Source organism: Muntiacus reevesi, chromosome 16, assembly GCF_963930625.1.
Source record: "Muntiacus reevesi chromosome 16, mMunRee1.1, whole genome shotgun sequence".
Taxonomy (NCBI): domain Eukaryota; kingdom Metazoa; phylum Chordata; class Mammalia; order Artiodactyla; family Cervidae; genus Muntiacus; species Muntiacus reevesi.
Genome location: NC_089264.1, coordinates 420,921 through 444,968, shown reverse-complemented (window position 1 = coordinate 444,968; position 24,048 = coordinate 420,921). Strand labels below are relative to the sequence as shown.

Genomic DNA, 24,048 nt, shown 5'->3' with positions numbered 1-24,048 from the left:
AGCAAAAACTTTAATACACCTTATGTTAATTATTTACAAGGATTCACAAACACTGTGCTCTAAATGAGCATATAAATATATACATGTAGTCGCATGGAGACATATATGCAGTGAGAGAGGTCTGTAGATTATAATGATTTGGGAGGATGCTTCTACACAACTAATACGCCTTAAAATTTCATCTTCCATATGCGGTTCATTTTGGAAAGCTATCACTTCCATTGAAATGACTTTTCTTTTGTCTATCCCTCCTGCAATATTATAAAATGCTCAAAGACAAAGGTCACATTTTATTTGTCTTATTTGTCATGGCACTATATATCATAATGGCTATTAGATGGGTCAATAAACTAGTGGATGAAGTTAGAGAACTTCCATAATATAAATGCCTAGGCAGTAAATCAAGAAGATGCTAAGGACAGAGAATTATTTAATCTGCTAGTGGTTTTAAAAAAGGTCTCAATCCCATAGTTCACTTGTCAACAAGTGAGCATCAAGAGAGACAGGTTGTCCACAGTTTCAGATCTAATTTTTGCCTTTTGTTCCCAGTTAAGGCAGTCTTTCTGTTGCTTACTTAAACTGATTTCTCATAAATAAAAATGACTCAAGGACTAACTATTATGTGTGATTCTGTAGGCACACACATAATATACATAATCTTTGTGTGTATACAGGTGTATACACACACACACACACACATATATACACCTATAATGTGTGTGTGTGTGTTTGTGTGTGTGTGTATAATTATATACATCCTGGGAATCCCTAATGTCTTCATTGCATCACACCCTGCAGTTTAGTTTCCAGCATCCAACCATTTGACTGGTTTTTCACAACGTTCCTCTCAAAGTTTATATTTATTAGCTTGTCTTATTTCTTGACCTATATACCTATTTCTTTTAGTAGTCAAAATATTTCTAATCTGTTTTAAGAATTCTTTCAAGTCATCATAGCCTCTAACAAAAACATAAGATCACAGTGCCCATTTTATTCTGCAAGTAGAATTCCATAATACATTCTCAGGATGTGGTATCAGTAATTCTTCTCTCTTTCTAGAATCCTTTCAGAGTCAAAATTCATTACTTGTGCAGGTTTAGGTTATACATCTCACGGCCACAGAAGCACTGTTCATATCACAGTCCTCAGAGACTGGCATACTATTTATTGTCACAATTAGTGAATGGTGACTAAGCATCTTAAAGAATGGACAACTAATCCCACGATGCACAAAGGTGGCATGCTGGCTAGTGGGTGCTGCTTATAATCTGATTATCACTGACTCAGAAAGGGCAAACTTCAGCCTTCAAGCCTGATGTAAAAACAGAAACCAAAGTTGCTTTAGTGAGGTAAAAACTTAGCTGAACAAGATATAGGCATCGATTGTTTTCAGTCATTGTACAATGGACAGAAGAAACAGGGAACCTTGAGAGAAAGGAAACAAGATTAGCACATGAGGACCCATGTTCTGCTTGGCTGCGTTATTGAATCATGGGCACTGGAAGAGGGAGTCCAAGCAAATCCTCCAGGTCTTGCTGAGTTGAGGATACAGAAACCATGGAGGAGCATGCTGAGATTGCACAGCAAAGTTGCAGACAAAGAAGTACAAGGGGAAAAAGCTTCAGAAACGTGCTCGGGGTACTCTTGCATTTTTGCTGAGAACTAATCAGTCTATGTATAGAGTTCAAGTTCGTGAGGCTGAACAAAGGATAGTCCGTAACTTGTAAGCTGAACAATCCCAGAGATCAGAGAAAGTAGAAAGACATTTGATCAGGCCACTGAGGGTCCCTGGTGATAATCCACTGGGTCATGCATTACTACTAGAGCTAAACTCTATCTGGAGTGAAGCCTACTCTAGGCCAACCATAACAAAGCTTAACAAGAGGCCTTAAAGAGATCAAGCAGATCTGCTAGTAGCTTAAACTGCTGCCAGATGAAAGGACAGACTCTTTCAAGGAAAACAACAGTGCAGACATGACTCCAACATAAAAGTACTGAGCATGGCAAGAAGCAAGACAACATGAGCCACAATCAGGAGTAAATCAGACAACTGAAACAAATTCAGAAACGAGAAGGGTTTTCTCTGGGAACTCAGGAAAAAGGATGTTATTGGAGCTCTTATACCAATATTTAACTATTTTGATATTGAACATAATAAACTAGCAAGCAATAAAAAACAAAGTGCAAAAGACTCTCCTTAGTATACAATAAGAAAAAATAGGATTTAAGAAATATGTATGCATGATCTTCTGTGCAAAAGATATTAATACGCAGGAAATGTAATTTTGAAACCTTTGAGACAGTTCACCCTCAGAGCCCAGCTGGAAATGAAACATGACAGAAGAGGAAGAAATGACACTTTGTTGAGTATATTTTGAGCTATGACTCTTAGAATGGTGATAATGTTTCCCATAGTCTCAAGCGATTAAAACCTGTCAGAATACGGTATATACAAAATAAAATTCAAAAGGTAACAAACTTGACTCTATTACAAAATGATAAATATAATCACATTGATTAGACTGGGGCAGAAAAAACCAGCCAAAGAAGTCTTAAACACACACACAAATTGACTGTATCTGTAAGGCTAAAGACAAAAAAGAACTGTGTGAACAATATTAGACTCCAGTTTGTAAATGTGCTTTTCACAAGGTTATGAGTTTGTAGATATGAAATTACTTTGTGTGTGTGCTAGGATTGAGCAAAAAGTAAATATATGGTGGATAATGAAAGCCTGGGCGTCTACTCTCAGAAAATAGTTATTGATACAAATGAGGGAAAAGGGAAGGCCAGAATGAATGCTGTAGTGTTAGACTAGGGGGAAAAGCATATGGTATGTTTTTAGTACTCAGACAAGTAGATAAATGTAGAAACATAGATGTATATGAGTGTATGAGTTGATATATATATATATTTCCTACCTCCTCCAGCAAAAGGGCCTAGAAGCAATACCACTGAAGTAACAATGAGAATATTGTTCCTAATTAGAGGAGTCAAGATCCTTGGAGAAACATTTGGCATCAGGATCGGGCAAGGAAAATGTAAGATGAGTCGGGGATATTTTGATGCCAGAAAGTAAGAAAGTGCTCCCAGAATGATGATGGAGATTTTTGAAGAAGACACAAAACCCAACCCGAAGGAGCTCTCATAGCCAAATCTGGGAAATTTTGAGCTGTAAAATAATAAAGATAGTTAGATTTATAACCTCGAGAAGAAGATAAGATATCCACGAGTCCATACTAATATAAATAATTGAATATGTCAACAAAAAAGGGGAAGAATCACAAGGGCCAGCTCTTTCTTACAGTAAAACTTTCATCACTGAATATAGAAGGAGTAAAGAAAATAGAAAATCATTCATTTTCAGTAATAATCATCACAAGGCAGAACCTTTGAGAAATATTAAAATCAGTGTGACACAGGCACATTGAGAAGCTGTCTGCACAGTGTGAAGCATCTCCCACAATACGCGTCATTATGAAATGGCACACTTACAGTGGAGGTGCCGCCTTAGCCACGTGATCACATTGAATGCTACTCGTCACAAGATACATCAAAGACATGGAGTTTCTTATATGATGCGCTGAGCAGGTCATAACATCCATTCTGTGGTGTTTTTTTACCAAAAAAATATTTAATTTTAATGTAATTGTGAGAAAACGCCAGAAGAATTAAAGTTGAGAGATATTCTACAAAAATAAATGACCTGCCCAATTTTGGTACTCTTTTTTTTTTTTTTTTTCATTTTTCAAATGTCTGAATAAGACTAAGGAACTGTCAGAAGACATGGTGACATGACAACTAAATGAAATGAGAGAACCTAATTTATATTATGGACCAGAAAAAGGACATTAGTAGGATATATAGAAGAATACTCTATCATTTGGCAGGATGCAAAGTGTTGCAGAATAACCCATGAGTCAAAGGAAAAAGAAAAGCACAAGGGAAATTGGAAAATAGTTTTAGAAAATGAAAATATAATAAAAATTGTGTGGTGCAGCTAAAATATTTCTTACGGGAAAATGTATAGATTTAATATTCTTATATTGAACATATAGAATCTATTATCTTAAGATAATAGATTAAGGTTCTACCTTAAGAAGCTAAAAAATGAAGCATAAAGTAAACCCAAATTAAGTATAAGGAAGAACATTTTAAAAGATAAGAGCATCCTTGGTGGCTCAGATCATAGAGAAAATTAACAGAAACATAAATCGGTAATTTGAAGGAAAAAAATGAATCTGAAAAATGTCTGGCTAGATTTATCAAGAAGAAAATGGAAAAGTCACAGATTTTAGCTATCAGGAATGAAACAGAAAGAATATAACTACAGAACCTACAGACATTAATCTGATAATAGGGATGTTATGAAATCTTTAGGCAAGTACATTTGGCAGACTAGATGACATGCCAAATTCTTTGTAAAACCCTAGTTTTTAACTACTAAGAATATTTGAATTTTACTTTAAAAGTTCCCTACAAATAAAATTCTAGACTACATAATTTCTCTGATGAGTTCTGCTCAACTTTAAGGAAGTAGAGCAATAATCCCAAACAAAATGTTTTGGAAAATAGAAGTGAAAGAAACACTTCCTAACTGATGTTACAGGGCCAGTATTACTCTGTTAAACCAAGACAAAGACATTTATAAGCAATCAAACTGCAGACTAATATTCTTTATAAACATAGATCAAAACTCCCTTAAAACATAATAACAAATTGAGCTTGAGAATATGTAAAATGAGCAACTGGAGTTTCTAATAGAATTGCAAGGTTGAATAATAGCTCATAAAAATCAATTTTGTTCACCTTATTCATTATTTGAACAGAAAAATGATATGATCAGTTCAACAGATGTAAGAAAAAATTAAAACACTTAAACACTCAATATGTTAAAATTATCTAGCTAAAAATAGAAAGTAAGTTCCTCAGCCTAATAAAGAGCATGTCTAAAAACCCTGTGCCAAGCATTTAGTGCTGAAAGAATTAATGATTTCCCCCTGAAATTGGAGATAAGGCAAGGATGTTCTTATCACTTATTTGACTAAAGGCCTTGAGCAGTAAGACTAGACAAAAAATAGAAAATGTATCGACTATACAGGAAAGAGCGGTAAAACTATATCTACTACAATATAGAGGAATAAACTAGTGATATGTCCAACAGTATGAATGAATCTCAAAAACTTTCTAACTACAAAACGCTAAGCACAAAACAGTCCAGTCTATTTATATGAAAGTTCCTAAGAGACAAATCTAATTCAGAGTAACAGAATGGTGTTGGAGATAGGAAAGATAACTGGGAAGGGGTATAAGGGAAAGTTTTGGAGTGAAGGAAATAACATCTTGTTTGTTCCAGGAGCTACCTGGATAATTACATCTGTCAAAATTCACCAAGCTATACACTTAAAAGAGTAATATTTATTTTATGTAAATTACATTTCAATAGAGTTGATTTTTTTTTTTTAAAGTGTTTCCCAGGGTGACCAAAATAGGGAGAAAAAGAAGAAAAGTGTTTTGAGATAGCTACTAGGAGCTTGCTTTTTGCAGCAACTCTGCTTTCCAGCAGGCTGTGGTCTTTAAGGATACTGTCTGCCCCGAGTGTGCTGCCAGCGCTTCAGCACCAAAGGCTTCTGCCTCCTTAGAGGCAGGAGTGGGTAGAGTATCCTGGGGAGGGTAGAGGTATATTAGGGCTCCAAATGTACATTCTCTTTCCAAAGTATGTTTATTAAGCCAACAAAAACAAACCAGAAAGCTAAGTAAGTCCAAAGCATCTTCTCATGCAATTTTGTAACGAATTAAGTGAAAATTTCAACCAGTGAAATTTGGCTTATATAGTTCTTCCCCTAACAGGATTAACTTTTGGATTGCGGGCCAAACCTCGTATCACTTGTTTCCTCTTTTCTCTCCTTCCTGCTGTCTTTCCTTCTTCCCTTCCCTGTCTTCCTTTCTCATCTTCTTCCTTCTTTGCTTCCTTCCTCTCCTACTCTTTCTTCCTTACTCTTTTTCTTCATGGTTTTGTTTGCCATACATTAGGAAAAATAGAACTGGGCTGTAAAGTTTTAAGAAGGGGTTCCCGGCAGGCTCATTCTTGCCCCCATGTGATCCCTGTAGTTGGCACTATTTCCTCACTGGCACTTTCGTACTTGAGTAATTAACGTTTGAAGGAAAAGCCTGATCTGTTTTTGTCATGGACTATGTTCCAAGGTATTTTACTGGAAACACAGCAGGACTGCTATAGTGTGTAAAACATTAGGAATCTAAAACTATTCCTTTCCCAATTTTGCCCTAGTAGCAACTATGCACCCTGATTAAATTATGACTCTTATTTGAAATACTAATGTGCATAACTAAGAAATAGGATGCCTAATGATTGTCATTCTGATCTCAAAAAGTTACTGAATATGAGAGAAGTGATCAAGGGAAGCTTTGTGAAATGCTCAGAAGCATACAATGAAACCAGATTCATCATCCTGCCATTTAGAATTTTAATGTTTCAACTGTTTTTAATACTGTTTAATATAAAAATTAACCTATTTAGAATCTATGGAATATGATTAATTGCTTTGTTTAAGAAGAAATTATAAGTCATCTGTGAAGTGTTCAGTTACACTGTATGTGTATCCCCTAAATTTATACATTAAAGTCCTAAATCCCATGGTGATGATATCTGAATGTATGGACATAGGCAGGGAATTAGGTTAGGATGAGATCATGGGGGATGGGGTAAGACCCTCATGGTGGAATTAGTGTCCTTATAAGAAGAGCTCTCTCTTTCCTCCATGTGAAGACACAGTGAGAAAGTAGCCATCTGCAGTCCAGAGAGACTTCTCACCAGACACCTACCCTTCCAGTACCCTCAGCTCAGACTTCCAGCCTCCAGAACTGTGAGAAATATATTTCTGTTGTTTAATCCACCCAGTCTATGGTGTTTTAACAGTTTGAGTGGACGAATATAAGTGATGATAGAGACCATCATTTCCTTTTGACCTTAAATATGAATATATAAAACTAAATTTTTATATAATTTTATATAATTACATGAATATGTATGTAATGACATTATACATATCTTTTGACAAGATCGTGCTTATATTATAAACAATTTTGCCTCTGATTTTAACAACCAACACAATATAGATGTTTTCTCGTGTTAATAAATATTGCCTGATATTCTCTTTCACTGTTTGCATGACATGTCATCATAAAGATTGTCAGGTTCTTTTAAGCCATGCTTTTGGCTATCTAGATTATATCTGACTTTCCATTACTATATGGTATTATGTTATGAATCAACTTAGTAGTTAAGTTTTTGTCTAAACATGTGATTGTTTCCTCACACTAGAATATCAGAGTTGATTCACTTTTAAAATTATCACAGCACATACCAAATACATATCAAAAATATTATACTTATTTGTACTTCAAACAATTAGTTCATAAACGTGACTATCTCACTGAATTTTACAATGTCTAGTTCCCTGCAGCTGAATGTCAAAGGAGAGAGTGCATAAATGTCCCATCGGCCCTGAGCACCATCCGCACTTACTTTTCCTGTCTCATTCCACCCTCAACAGTACCCAACACTATTCCTCAATTTTCATTACTAAGAGGATGAGTGAAAACTGTGTGCTCTTTTATTGTACTATTATTACAAATGAAGGCACAGATAAGAGTGAAAAGTCATTCCTATCTTTATGTTTAGATTTCTTCCTCTATAATTTTTTATAAATTTTAATCAATTTTCATTTCTTAAGAGTTTTAAAATTGCCACTTGAAAGGTTAAAAGTCTTTTGCAGAGAAATGATTAATGTTATTATTAAAACTAGGCAAAACATTCACAAATTTGTAGCAGATGAATAATAAATATTATTAATCTACAGGGTTTTGTGAATAGTTTTTCCCAATTTGTCACTTTGACTTTTAGCTTTTTCTTGTACACAAGTTACAACCAGGTGTTTTTGTAAGGTGGAGTTCAACTTACCTGTGACTGTGACTTCTTTTCTGCCCAGAAGAGAGAGCAGAAACCATACCTCAATTCTAGGGTACCACTGTCATTTTTGTTTCCTCTACATCTTTCTGCCATCACACTGTGAACAAGTGAAGTAAACATTGAGGCTCCAAACTCACTTAAAACTATATAGATCATTTTAAACAATTAAACAAGGAGATTCGTTAAGGAGGGTAAATGATCAGAAAGTAAGTGTTTGCCAGAGGAGACAAATGGGAAAGGAAGCACAAAAAAGAACAACTAAAACACTGTCATCATTTTGGGGGCACAATTAAATCTGAAAATTAGCAAGACAGCGAGAACTTAACTTACATTTTGGAAGTTTATAATGATAAGTAAAAAACTGATCGACAGTCTGTGGTGTGACATAGTTTTCTCTCTGGTGTCTTCAATGCCTGTAGTTTCATATTTGAGTGATAAAAGGTTGGAAATTATAGTGCTACTACTGGTATTTGTTAATGAACCTTTAAATTGGCCATCACTGTTATAACCTGTTTATGTTGGCTTGGCTGTGGTGGCTCTTTTATTGAAATAGATAACACAATTAATTTACTTCAATCTTCTAAAATATTTGGATTTTATCCAAAGAAAATGACTGTCAGAAATAATGCCAGATTTGGGACCAGCAACAGGAAAACTCTACACATATCACCAACCAAAAGTGCCAGTTGTAAAAGGAGGGGGAAATTGTTGTAAGGGAGAAAGTGAAAGTCGCTCAGCCCTGTTCGATTCTCTGTGGCCCACCATGGACTGCTGGAGTGGGTAGCCTTTCCCTTCCCCAGGGGATCTTATCTTCCCAACCCAGGGATTGAACCCAGGTCTCCTGCATTGCAGGCAGATTCTTTGCCAACTGAGCTATCAGGTGAGGGAGGGGGCACATGCATATCACTCACATGGCTAAGAGAAAAAGAAATCAGATTAATACAAAATTGGTGTCAGACCTAATGAACAACACAGGTTGCTTCCACCACTATGCCAATCTTTGGTCTTGTGAGGGGTTGATGATGTTTTTCAGAAAAATCTTTTTTTCACTTTGTGCCTACTCAAATGTCATACCATACTGACCACTGTATAAGAAGCATGTTTTCCATATAAAAAGCTTATGGTGCATTGCAACCACTAGATACATCCTAGACTTAACAGTAAAAAGCAAACATTCTCATAGACTATGAGACATAAAGCAAAATTATATTTCCCATGCCCGAAAGATTTTGAATTTGAGATGCTTTCTGATAATTTTCATTTTCAAAAACTACTGTCAGTTTTAGCCGTTGACTTTTTTGCCATTAACTTCTAAGTAAGAAGGTGAAGCAAAGGTGGTGTTGACTTAGTTTAGAACAGGGCTTAATAAAATGTCATATATTTGCCATTGTTTGCCCTGATAGCTGAATGTTTGTTTTCAAGGTTAATCAAAATAGAAAATAACTTTTTACAAAGACATCAGAATAAAAGAAAGTAAACCTAGTTCTCATTGTTTTATATAAAAGACATTGTTTTATCTTCTGATATGAAGCATAAAATGTAGAGAGCCAAAACTTTTTAAGGATTAAATTTTTATTTTTGCTTTTATATACATATCTCCATGTATATATATTGAATTATTTGATACTTTATCTTCTTTGAAGGTGAATTGATTTTGATTGCTTAAAGTCTAGTTTCTCTATCAATTTCTTAAAGAGGAGAAAGTCTCTATCAAAATCTTTATTTTTCCAATTATCTGTTTCTTTAATCCTGTTCATTTTTGCTTCATATTTTTAAACTTTATTCTTAAGCACATAGTTATGATAATTTTGTCTTCCTAATGAAATGAGTTATCATTGTGAAATCTCTATTTTTAGGAATACAATTTGTGTTAAGGTCAGTTTTATCTATTATTAACACTGCCACTACAGCCTTCTTTTCTTACTCTTGGCATGCTAAATATATTTCTCCTCATTAGCCATTTACTAAGTAAATCTCTTATTAACAGGGCTGTGCTTATCTTAGAATTGCAGCACTTTTCTATGTATTATTACTTAAACTGTATCTGTTATATGACTTATTGTTGGGTCTTTTATTCATTTGGACAGTTTTTAATTTGGGTGTTTAGTTTCTTAGTGTTTAACATAATTATTGATATGATTCAATTTAGATCTGCCATGCAGTTTTTTCATTTATCCCCCTTTTTTTGTTACTCTGTTCCCCCTTTTCTCATTTGTTTCTGATTTTTGAATACGTAAAAAATTTTATTTTACCTACTTTCTTAATAACTATAGTTTTTTCCCTTTCTTTTTTTCTTAACTTGATGGATTACAGTGCACATATTTAGTTTTTTCCTAACCAACATAGAGTTAAAATTGGACCACTTCATGTAAATTGTAGACACAGTACAACTACATATATAAATGAGCCTAAACAGATGATAAATTCAATGAACTCCATTTTTTACTGTAAAAGTATATAAAGAGAAATACAGTTTTCCATTTACCCTTATTTTTACCATTTCTTTCTGAGGATCCAATTTGAATTTGGTATCATTTCTTCAGCCTGAATGAATCATTTTAGCTTGATTTAGCATTTCTTAAGATGTCAGTCTGCTGTTATTTTTTATTCACATATTTCAAACTTCTCTTACTGAATTTAGAATTATTATAGCTTCTTGATAAATTGGCCTCTTTATTAATATATAACGTCTCTCTTGGTCCTGGCATTTTTCCTTGTTCTGAGGTCAACTTGGTTTGATAGAATATGAGCACTCCAGCTTTCATCTAAGTGGTGTTTTCATATTATAACTTTTTCCATTCTTTAACATTTATATTTTAATACTTAAAGTGGGTTTCCTGTAGACAACATGTATATATAGGTTTTGGTTTTCATCCAATCTGACAATATTGACTTTTAATTGGGGTATTTGGGCCAGTGCTATCCAATGAAAATAAAATGTGAGCCACAAATATTAGTCACATATATGTAATTTTTTAAAAATTTAGTAGACACACCAAAAAGGGTTAAAATACTCTTTCAATACTTTGCTTTATTTATTCAAATATATCCAAAAATATTCTCATTTAAACAATCAATGTAAAAATATATTACTGACTATTTTACATTAGATTAACTCATACTAAGTTTTTGATAGCCAATGCATGTTTTATACTCATACCACATTTCAATTTGGCCTAAACATATATGTCCCTAATACCTAAATGTGACTTTGGCATTGGATGACACAATATATTCAGTGTGGCTATCAATAAGACTGAAGTTAAAGCTATTTTCTATTTGTTCCATCTCATCTTTCTCTTATCAAATATTTCTGCATTTTTATATTAATGATGTTATGAGATTAATTATATGATTCTATTGTATCTTTACTCTTAGTTAGCTCACCTTGTTCCTTTTTCTTATTAGTAATCGCTTTAGAGTTTACCATATTCATCTTTAACTTATCACAGTCTAAATTAAGATTATGTTATTATCACTTCAAATACAGTATAAAAATCTTATAAGAGTGTAACTCCATATTCACTTTTCCTCTTTGGTTGTATTGTTGTCATATGTTTTATTTCTGCTAATTCTATAAACGAAACCATGCATTATTACTTCTTAATAATAAATGTCAAGTATATTTGTTAATAATGACAAGGAAATGATCTGCTACAGAAATTTTTTAAAGTGAGAACATATATCTTCTTTAAATATTTGAATGTTTATTTAAATATTTTGGAGAAGGAAATGGTAACCCTCTCCAGTATTCTTGCCTGGAGAATCTCCATCGACAGAGGAGCCTGCCAGGCTGCAGACCATGGGGTTGCAGAGTCAGACATGACTTAGCAACTGAACAGCATTCAAATATTTACCATTTCCAGCACTCTCACTCTTTTTGCAGATTCAAATATACGTTTGGTACCAATTAACTTCTGTTTGAATATTTTCCTTAAGTATTACTTTTAGTATGAATCTTCTTAATTCTCACAAGTTTTTTTTTGGTCTGAAACATATTTTTGCCTGTAAGTTTGAAGAATATTGTGATACATGCAATAATTCTAGGTCAAGAAATATTTTTCATTTAGCATCTTAAAGATCTTATGCCACTGTCTTCTGGTTTTATAGTTTCTGAAGTCTGCTTTCATTTTGATGTATATTTTTCCCTTTGTCATGTGTCTTTTTTCTCTACCTTCTTTTAAGATTTTCTTAGTGTCTCTGGTTTTCAGTGATTTTATTATAAACCTTAGTGTTGGTTTCATTACCACCATTGTGCTTTTGTTATTATTTAAATTATTGAATTTATGTGTCTGTCAGTCATCAAATTTATAAACTTTTCATGACTATTTCATCACATTTCTTTCCTGCCTCATTATTTTTTCTTCTTCTAGGACTCCAGTTACTAATGTGTTATAATACTTGATAATATCCCTCTAATAGTGAAATTTATTTTCATCTTTTTCTATGACTTTTTAACATACTTTTCATTAGCATGCCTTTAAATGTAATGAGGTTGCCTGTGACTTATATACTTATAATAACATTCAGTGTATTTTTTTAAGTATATGTTGTACTTTTAATCTCTAGAAAATCTATCTGAATTTTGTTTACAACTTCATTATGATTATTGTGTCTAAGATCTCATCATGTTCAGGTTTTCTTTTATATCCTTTATAGAGAAGTTCTAATGTTTATCTCAGCTACCTTTTAAATTAGCACACTATATAGAGTCAGTAAGTTTCTAGAAAAAAGTGAGCAGAAAGTACAAAAATTCCAATGTATACTCAATTTCCCCTAAACTAGACAGTTTTCCCCATGTTTAGTATCTCAGAGTAGTGTGGCAAATTTTTTGCAATTGATAAGCCTATACATACACATTATCATTAGCTAAAGTGTACAGATTACAGTAGCCTTCATTCAGTAGCCTTCATTCTTTGTGTGTATATTTCTATGGGTTTTGACAAGTGCATAATGTCAGGTCTCCACCATTACAGTGTAACATACAGATAGCTTCCCAGGCCTTTGTGCCACCTGCTCATCCCTCACTCCCAGCACCCTAATCCCTGGCAACCACTGGTCACTATTTTTCTTAGTTAATTTGACTAGAGGTTCATCAACTTCGCTGATACTTTCCAAGAGCTAGCTTTTGGTTTTGCCACCTTTATTGATTTCTGTTTTAAATTTCACTGATTTCTACCCTAATTTTTTATTATTCGTTTGTTCTTACTTTGGATTTAATTTGCTATTTTTCTAGTTTTCTCACCTTGGGTGACACAGAAATGAAGAGGTGTTTCTGAAGTTGGTTATTTCCCTTTCCCCACATCAAAGGTAAAATGGGGCTGGAGTTTGATATTTCCCTTCTCCTAAGTCAGATAGGCTTTATTAAAATACAAGTCAGTCAGATTTTGGTAAAATAGTAACTTTAGAGGGTATTCTTTGTTAAGGATAATAGGATGCTTTTGGAATATTTCAGAATGCTGCATTCTTCTCACACTGTGGGAATCATGAGGACATCTCTCTCTAATGTTCATCCTCAAAAGCTAGTGGGACTATTGGGGGTAAAACTCTCATAAGCATGAGACAACTTGTATGACTGGCCTGCCTGGAGTCTCTTAACATTCAAGCTTATCCAAACAGAACTTCCAACAATTCAGCAGTTGCTGTTTAAGTATTTCTAACAGACTTCTGCTCTTAGACTTTTGCTCCTAGTGAAGAAAACATTTTGACTTGCAGTATATGAATCTGTCTCCAGTTGGGGCAGTAGTTTGCCCTGTGACCTTCAATTCTCTGATGTATATCATATATCTAAAAATGATTGCTGATTTTTACTTTGTTCATCTTTTTCTTTTTCTGAAAATGAAGTGAAATTTCTAAGATTTCTATACTGTAGACCATAAACTGGAAGTTGTCCCAGCTTTCCAAACTCTTCATTTGTTAATTCCTTTATGTGCTATTTCTGCATTTATTTCTATCAAATTATATTTCTCCTGATTAAAATCTGTATTTTTCTGTTCCTTTGATTGCCTAGTAATTTTTGACTAGATGCTGGACACTGTGTATTTCATATTGTACAATAAAGGACTTTTTTTTTTATATATATACCTTTAAAGAGCACTGTATTTTCACAAGGCAGACAGTTAGGTTACATGTGGGTCATATTAATTTTTCAAAACTTTCTTTTTAACTTTTTAAACATGTTAAAAAAGGTTAAAAAGGAAAGTGGCTTCCCTGGTAGCTCAGGCAGTAAAGAACTGCTTGCAATGGGGGAGACCTAAGATTGATCCCTGGGTTGGGAAGATCATCCCCTGGAGGAGGGCATGGCAACCCACTCCAGTATTCTTGTCTGCAGAATCCCATGGACTGGTAGGCTACAGTCCATAGGGTTGCAAAGAGTTGGACACGACTGAAGCGATGAAGCAGGCACACACAGAGAATTTTAAGGCTAACTTACTTTCACTTGCTTTCACTGCTAAGACCTGATGTATCATGAGGTCTTTCCACTTTGACTTCAAGAACAGAAATTACTTCCATCTTATGTGAACTCAAAAAACTTGTCACTCCTGGCCTTTCCCAGGTTCTTTCTCTAATTTCAGAGTTTCCCCTAATGTTTGTGTAGATCAGTACTTAACCAAAGACTCAAGGTGACCCTTCTGCAATTTTCCAGAACTTTCTCATTATGCAGCCCCCTCCACTCTCATATTCTGCCCCACATTCACTGTTCATTCCACTTCAGCCTTCCAGAGCTTTTATCTCTGCTTCCTTTACCCTGATTACCTGGCTCCACTTGGGATCCCCATCCCTGTGCTGTCCTTCCAATCATTAAGCTGTAATGTTGGTACAACCACATCATGTGCCTCTGCTCTTAGAGATTATCACTCTTCTAAGGGATTCTGGCCCACAGGAGTAGATTTAATGGTCACCTGAGTTAAATTCACCCATTCCAGTCCATTTTAGCTCACTGATTCCTGAAGTATTGATGTTCACTCTTGCCATCTCCTGTTTCACCACTTCCAACTTGCCTTGATTCATGGATCTAACATTCCAGGTTCCTATACAATATTGCTCTTACAGCCTCAGACCTTTCTTTCATCACCAGTCCCATCCACAACTGGGTGTTGTTTTTGCTTTGGCTGCATCCCTTCATTCTTTTTGGAGATATAGCTCCACCGATCAGCAGTAGCATACTGGGCACCTACCAACCTGGGGAGTTCATCTTTCAGTGTCCTGTCTTTCTGCCTTTTCAGTTATCATATACAAAACAGGGCTTCCTCGTGGCTCAGTGGTAAAGAATCCACCTGCCAATGCAGGCGATGGAGATTTGATCCCTGGGTCAGGAAGGTTCCATGGAGAAGGAAATGGCAACCCACTCCAGTATTCTTGTCTGGGAAATCTCATGTATAGAGGAGCCTGGTGGGCTAACGTCCATTGGGTCGCTAAGAGTTGGACACAACTGAGAGATTAAATGACAACAACAACAATATACAAGACAACTGAGGAGAAGTGTCATTAAATCAACACTTCCCCCTAATGCGTAGTAAACTATCTAAAAATGGATACATATTGTCTTTAATAATTTTAGTTCAGTGATGAGAACTATTTTTTAATGATCGATACATAGGTCTATATTGTTAGAATGGAGATAGGCGAATTTGCATCATGAACCCACAGACCTTCTTGGGTTGAAAAATGAAAGTGTTAGTTGCTCAGTCATGTCCCACTCTTTGCGTTCCCATGGACTGTAGCCTGGCAGGCTCCTGTGTCCATAGAATTCTGCAGGCAAAAACATTGGAGTGGGTTGTGACATAACCAAATCCAGTTTGCCCTGGATGCTTTATAGTGTACTCAAATATCCATGCTCAAATTTCCCCATCATGGAAAAATAACAAAGCCAGTGAAAGAAAATTTACTAAAGGTAGAAGGAAACCATAAGTTTCTAATACAGTTGGGAAGATATCCAATGATGTATCAGTGATGCAGTGCATCACAGGATACAACAAAGATGCGACAGTGATCTTAAACTTTAGATATAGGAAACTGAAATTTACTCCAGTTTATAATTCCTCAGAGTAGAATCCCAACCTGGAGAAAAGCTTTGTGAGAAATCTCAAAGAGCTGTATCACTATAGGCAGAATTAAGGACAAGTTTAATAACTTACTTTTAGTTGTGTTGTCAATGGGTTTTGATACAGGGAAGACTGGGAGGACAAATAACTCTCCTGTTCAAGGATTCACTGCACATCTGCATAAGGCAGCATTCTGTAATTAAAAAAAAAAAAGTTGATAAGCAATTTCAGACTCAGATTCAGCTAAGACTTGAAATGGACATTCTTCCATATTTGATTCAGAGCAGCCTTCTTTCTTAAGCTCATCTTTTTTTCATTTATAAATCTATAGAAAATAAAATAAATGAAATAAAAACATTCACTACTTAACTAACATTGTCTATTTGGTTGAGTGGGGTTATCATCTCACATATTTCTATTTCCCTAGGCTTTGTGTCCTTATCTTGAGTAATATCTTTGTCACACATTTCTAGCGTATGAAGCATGAGATCTGCAAACCAACATTTCTAGAGAAATATAAGCAATTTACCAGAATTCACAGTCAGTTACCAAACTCTGTATGCCTGGTTTGTGTAGTATTGATGAATTTACACTCTCTTTGGCTTATATAAAACTGAGAATGAGGATGAACGATATTGTATATATTAATAACCAAACATTAAAACAAAATAGACTTATTGTAGATCAAGACTGCCTCCTCCCCTCAGCCTACGATAGCAGATGCAGTTTCTATATAGAGAACATAGTTTTAAAATCTTATCTCAAATGTCCAAGTCTAACTCTTGAGAAAGATAGGTTTGGCACTAAGAGTAATAGCATTTTTTTAACATCCAATATCTTGTCTCATCAATTATTTTAGTAAAGTTTGCTCTGCAACTGTATTCTCTTCATTCCCAAAATGTCACTGGCAGACTGTAATACAGTTCCTGAACCTTGATTCAAAGCTGGGCAGAAATCTCATGAAAGCTATTTTTTTCCCCCTATAATGTGTAACATGTGGGTTTCTTGGCTTACAAAGAGACTTCAAGAAGGCATGATTCTTTAATAATATACCATAGAGAAAATGTTACTTAAAGTAAGCTTTAAGATAAAAATAATCTAATTATGTAATTATGGATAGAGAAAGAGCTCTCTGTGGTTAGCCTGGATCCAACTATGATAATATGATTTTCATGAAATTGGCACAGTTGACAACTGAGACTGCAAATGTTAGATTGCTCATCATTGGTGGGCTTTCTGTAAGATTTTAATCATGAACAGGCAATGACTACATCAAATACCACTTAAGTTTGAAATCAAACAGACTGTTTCCTATATTAAGTACAATTTAAGGAGACATCACCTTTGATTCATATGTAAATATCTGGCAAAAATCCTTAAGCTACTTGTTGACCCATTTTTCATCTTTGGTAGATGGGAGCATAGTTTGCCAATATAAGAAGCTACTGAATCGCATTGACTTAGGGATCCAATCCAAATCCAGAAGATACTTTAGTTTTTGATATTGTTTACATTTAGCAAAGCACAATTCCCAGTTTCTACCAGGGAAAAAAAAAGGACTTACAGCCCTCTCTATAACAAAGAAACATAAACTACTCAAAAGATTTAGGGAGCCAAAAAAGAGGGGAAAAAAAGCCTTCGAATTTCTTTTTGGTGCATGAAGTATACATAACTTTAAAACTTAAGGATTTAACTTTCCTAAATATATGCCTGGATTTAAAGATCACAGGGGGAAATGTGGTCAAAAAATAAGTTTGAGGTTTTATTTCAACTATATTATTTATAAAATAATTCATGAAGACTGATGATTTCAAAACAGAGCCGTGTCATCATTTTCTAATTCATGTAAAACAAATGGCAACATTTTGAACATGTGTCTGTCTTTCATAACATTATGCATTTTTCCCATCCCCGTAAAACCTCACTACATATATAACAGTATCTTTAACTAATGAAATTGCAGTCATCCAAACAAATTGAGACAACTACAAACTTACTAAAAACTAACTGAATGGGTAATTTTTTCATTGGACATTATTTAAAAATTAAGGTTAGAAAAATATGAATTGGGGCTATTTTCCCTAGAGTCACACTATTCTAACCTGTATTTGTAAGGAATGAGAAATGTACGAAGAAATTCTTTCTTGCTCAAAGATTTACAATGAGGCAGTAACTAAGAAAGAATCAGTCATCTGTGGCCACTTTGAAGTGTCGCAACCTTTTAGTGAAAATGTTTATCTCATTGGAATGTTTATCTTGTTGGAATAAAAATGTGTGTATCTGGACACAAGAAAATTAACTGTGGATATAGAACAACTGTAGATTTACTTTTTGAAACAAAACGTTTTTAGTGAAGAAATACATATGTGAATAAATAGATGATGGTCAAAAATATGTGGCCTACAGTTTAAAAAAATAGGGAAAAATTACTGTTCTTGTTTCATATTCGAGAATGGCAACCACAGATAAAGACAATTTGAAGCCTTTATTCCCCCAGTTCTGTAAAATATTTGGTTTGTTAATTTTACGACACTTCAAACAGAAGCCTCCATTGTATAACATTTCATAAAATAAAATTTCCAAAACTGATCTCAATTTATTTGTCCAGCAAACTCTGACTCTTTTATAAGTTGTAATTACTAACACTTTCGAGGACGGTTAAGTTTAAAAGAAAGAATTTCCACATATATGACCTGAATTTGAAGTTTTTTCCTAAATTAATTTCCATGGAAAATATATCACACATTGGAATATAAATTGATAGATTTTTATAGTTAACATCTATTCTTTTCAAAAATACTTCCTAGACTAGAACCAGTCAGTGATTTTCAGTTTTACCTCTTAGTGCCAGATAATAACCCTTCTTTTTTTTAAATTTTGGGAACACCTTACTATTGATTTACATATGGCTGTGCTGGGTCTTCGCTGCTGGACGGGCTTTTCTCTCATTGCGGTGTTCAGGGTTCTCATTGTGGTAGCTCCTCTTGTTGCAGAACATGGGCCCTGGACACTCAGGATGCAGCAGTTGCAGCATCAGGGCTCTCGGGCACAGGCTCAGTGGTTGTGGCTCATGGACTTAACTGATCTCTGGCAGGTGGGATCTTCCCAGACCAGACCCTGAACCTGTGTTTCCTGAATTGGCATGTGGATTCTTTACCACTGACCCACCAGAGAAGTACGACCCTCCATTCTTATCTTTTGACTTTGTCCAAGTCCATCCACATAACTATGCTTCAGTGAAATTTCACTTTCTTTTATATATTGTTCAATACAATTTATTTCCAGAGAGATACATAGCTATTTTTCCATGGATTAGAAAGAATGACTATAACATTTTTCCCAGTTTTTTTTTTCCACTTGATTTGTAAGATTTGTTTTGTGACTCAATATATTAAGTAGTTGTGACATTGGCCTATTAAAATCTAAATACTTTAAGGTCAAGCAATATTTAAAATAAGTAATTTCATTAATTCCTTAGCTTTTAGAGGAAAACAAGGTAAAGAAATAGCATTTAGAGTTTATATCAAACTGCCAAGGAAAGGCACCAGGCCTTCTCAAAGCCAACCGCTCTCCTCCATGATTAAAGTAAGATAGCTGACCTGTTAGTTCGGTTCCATTTTCACTTTTAGCAATGTCTTAATCAGGAAATTGCAAAACAATGTTGTCATGCAAGACTTCCAGGAGTACATCTGTTTCTGATGTACAGTGCATAATTTAATGACGAGACACTTCAGTGGTCTACCCACTGCGAATCTCAGTTGTTAAATATGTCTGGAGCAAGACATCTTTAAACAGTAGGCGCTATTTTGGTACATTAATTTTCTCACACTCAGAAGCGGAAAATATAATTCTAACTGTCACTTTGTATGAAGCTCTGTTTACTTTAAAATGCTATTTAGAGCTTAAATGTCTTGTTCAAACTGATTAACTATAGTGGAATTTAAAACTTTTATAAAATCTATTTATTATGGTTAATGTTTTTAGAAATTTTTTCTCCCCTTTAGACTATAGTTTAAGAAACCTATCTAATTGGCAATGAAACACAGACTCTCAAGGCAAACCTTGAAAAAGATAAACCAACCGATTTCCAGAAGACACTAAAATCTAAAATGCAAGCCACAACTTGGTGTAGAACTAGAAGTGTAAACAGAGAAGGTAAACACTTCTCCAGGAGATTAGGAATGGAGAGCCAAAGCCTAAATAACCGTCCCCAGACCACAATGGCCTGGTGCTTACCAACAGTATCTTCAGTGATTCAGCTTGGCTGACCACACGCTTGCTAAGTGGCTTGGTATCCAACAAATCTCTTACAGTGTATAAGATCTAATGATATGTGGTTAAATGTGGGTATCCTGTTTAGAACTTGTCTGACCAGTATCCCAAAGAGATAACAAATGTATGGTAAGGGGAAAATATCCCACTAAAGAATTTACAAGTAGAAGAACTTTTATTAAAATTGTTTCAGTATTAGTATCAGCCTCCATTTTCAATTATAGATAGTACCTTGAAACAATCAACTCCACTCTTCATTTAGACTATCAAATAACTCCTGTATTCAGATTTAGTCCTAACCTATTTAAGATTGAAAAAATGTTTCCCAGTGAGATCTTATTATTATTTTATTTTTTTGCAGTAGTTGACTATGGGATAAATAAGACTCTCTAGCAAAATGTAATGTAAAGACTTTGAAGAGAGCTTTAAAATTAAATGAATGATTATGTCACTTATAACTGTGACATAACATTACAAGAAAAGTATTTGAACTTCTAACCCTTGAGTCATTGAAAACTATTGCAATCAGAAGTTTCTCCAGAGGAATTGAGAGATGACAGATGAAATGACTTTAGAGATTCATTTTGTCCTTGTTTCTCTAATTCAGGCTCTAACACTCCTATTTTTAAGGGCACCGTAAGGCTCTCCTACATAGACTGTTGCTTGTCAAATACCTAAGACATATAATTTTTCTGTAATCATGTCTTCCCCAATAATTTAAATTTTTTCTGATCTCCCTTCTCTGACTTCCAGCCACTAGGTACACAGAAAATACACCCAAATCTTTAATGAATGACTAAATTCTTACCTGAGAAACTTAATTTTGCTGGGAAAAGACATAATAAAATTTTCAATGAAATGTAGATTTATTTTTTAAATCATTTTCTTATTTGGGTGACTATTAAAGACATAAATTTGGATACTGTCAGCATGTAGGTGATATTTAAGCCAGTATTTGGATGAGATCTTAAAGGGAGTGAATGTAAGTAAAGAATCAGAACATCAAATTTTGAACTCAGGACCACAGCAATGAGAATCAAAGAGATAAGGAGAAGCCAGCAAAGGAGACGGGGAAAAGAATAATGAGTGAGGTGGCAGGAGAAAGCAAACTGTGTGGTGACTTATAAGCTAAATGAGACCATCTAATCATGGAAGATGGTGTGATCAACACTGTCAAGTCATACAGTGAGACTAAATGGCATGAGAACCCCAAACCAGCCACTCATCTAGCTGTAATGAAGGTTATGTGTAAGCTCCATAATATCATTTTTTTTTGGTGGAGTAGTGGAGACTGGTAATATATTAATAGAAGTTGGAGAAACCCATACAGTCATCTCTTTTTAAGAGTCTTAGTATAAAGGGGAGCAAAGAAATGTGATGGCAGCTGGCAGGGGAAGTGTGGTTAAGAGAAGTTCTTGTTTATGCACAGTAGTCTGTTATCTGTTATTCTCAAACTCCTGGTTGATCACTCCCCCATCCCTTTCCCCTTTGATAAACATAAAACAAACCATAAATTTGTTTTCTACGTCTGTGAATCTGTTTCTGTTTCATACACGGATTCATTTGCATTATCTTTTTAGATTCCACATAAAAGTGCTATCATATGATATTTGTCTTTGTCCTGACTTACTTTGCTTAGTAGGGGATACTATATTCAGTATCTTGTAATGACCTGTAATGCAAAATAATCTGAAGGATATACAGAATTGAATCACTTTGCTATACCTAAAACTAGCACAATATTGTAAATTAACTATATTTCGATTTAAAAAATATAAAAAAGAGAAGTTCTTGTTTAAGATGAGAGAAATAATAGCACAAGAGTAATCAAGAAGAGAGGGAAGACGATAATATAAGAAAGAAAGGAGAAAACTGATGGGAAAATGTCTCTGAGTAGACATAAGGGGTTTGATTATCTAGGCTACAAGTTGAGGAACTGTATTTAGAAACATGGAAGGAAGAGTAGGTGGGGAATATGAGGACAGATGCCAATGAAAATCTGTTCTGATTGCTCTAAATGTTTTAACCCGAGAGTAAGCATGGGAAAGGAGGAAAGAGGATAAGGTATAAAAATTTTTGGAAGAAAGTAGAATTAACGAACTAGACATATATTTTATGGCTGCCTAACAAATTGGTTTGAACATTATTTAAAAAGTTGCCTCTAGTTAAAGAAAATCCTTTCTCAAGATGAGAGAATTTTAAGAAGCCTAACTGTACTATAGCATTAGAGTCTGCATTCCTTTTATTTCTGTTTGATTATAGAATATTTAAACACATACACATAGAAAAGTGTTTCAATAATTATCAACCTAAAGGTCAGTCATTATTCTCTAGTTGCATATAAACTATAAAGTATATATTTAAAGTTCTACATGCTGTTAATATATACTATCTGGCCTTTTACAGAAAAGTTTGTTGCTCCATGATCTAGGCAGCTAACCTCATAGATCATGCTCTTATTTTAGCATTTGACAACTATTGTGATGTAAATGCCTACATCATGCAAACTACAAGACACCAATGTGATAATCACTGAAGTCAGAGCAGGAAAGACCTGCAAATCCACACATTGCTGTTTCTATTTTTACTATATAGTTATAAATCCTATAAGTAACTTCGCAGCACAGATAATAGCAAATTGTAGTTAAATCAGGAATTGATGAATTTTAAGAATGCATTTCTTTTGCTTTTAAGATTATTTAACTGTAAGTTTATACAATTTTAGTAATGGCTTTGTGCAACAACTTGCTCACGAGAGTACTGAGAATTTAACAATGTGCTTTCAAAGACTGATATAAGGTAGCTCCAGTTCATCACTTCTCTCATCCCCCAACCATCTTTTTTTTTTTTATGATGTATGAGGAGTATCTTTTTTTTTTTTTTTTTTTTTATTAGTTGGAGGCTAATTACTTCACAACATTGCAGTGGGTTTTGTCATACATTGACATGAATCAGCCATGGAGTTACATGTATTCCCCATCCCGATCCCCCCTCCCACCTCCCTCTCCACCCTAACCATATTTTTAGCTGAAGTCTTTGAGCTTTGATTTTGAGCCCCTAGTGGAGACACACCACTGCCCTATTGATAGTATATTTTATTGTCTGGAAATCTAGCTATGAATTAATAGCCTCAAACATTAAACCTTACACAGAAAAATTAAAAAACCCAAATACTTCAGTCTGATTACAGTTTAAGAATATACGTAGTCGGCCTTTCCCAGGACTCCCAGAAGGGAGAATGACCCTCCTCACCTCGCTTTCCCAACCCACCCTGGCTCGCCTTTCAGCCCCTTTCTGCACCTCCTTTTCCCTTCAAGTGAGAAAAGTCTAGTTCCCAAGCTGCCGGAGTCGGTTCCCTCGCCCCTCCCGCTTCCACGCGGGTCTCCCCCCACTCCCCCAACCATCGTTACTGCCACCACCTCGGTCCCACTCAATCGATTTTTGCTGCAGGTCAACATTTATTACCGCAGTCCCCCCTGCAGGCAGTCCTGGGCAGGAAGCTTTATCTTCGTTCCTTTGGGGAGATGAGACCTGGAGTCATTTGTGCTGTCCCTGAAAAGTCGGTGGAACAGCATATGGAACGTGACTTGGAACCACGACTAATGGTAACCTGGTTTGGGGGCCCTTTCTCCGTTCTGGTTAGTATCAACAACCCAGCCCACTCAACCCTGCTTCTCTGGGCGGATATCTGGGTGGGGTTACTGCACCCAGATGCAACTTGATGGCGTCTTTCTCGGTCCT

At 34.9% G+C, this 24,048-nt stretch overlaps 1 long non-coding RNA gene across 1 annotated transcript in view; it reads right to left on the bottom strand.

Annotated features, from left to right (window-relative positions):
* Positions 1-16,237, bottom strand: part of LOC136148080 (uncharacterized) — a 36,548-nt gene extending 20,311 nt beyond the window's left edge. Inside the window, exons 1-2 of the long non-coding RNA XR_010659434.1 lie at positions 16,129-16,237; positions 7,982-8,087 (exon numbers count right to left, since the gene is read on the bottom strand). This is a non-coding gene — a long non-coding RNA (uncharacterized lncRNA). The remainder of the gene's footprint in view (positions 1-7,981; positions 8,088-16,128) is intronic.
* Between the last annotated feature and the right edge of the window lie 7,811 nt (positions 16,238-24,048).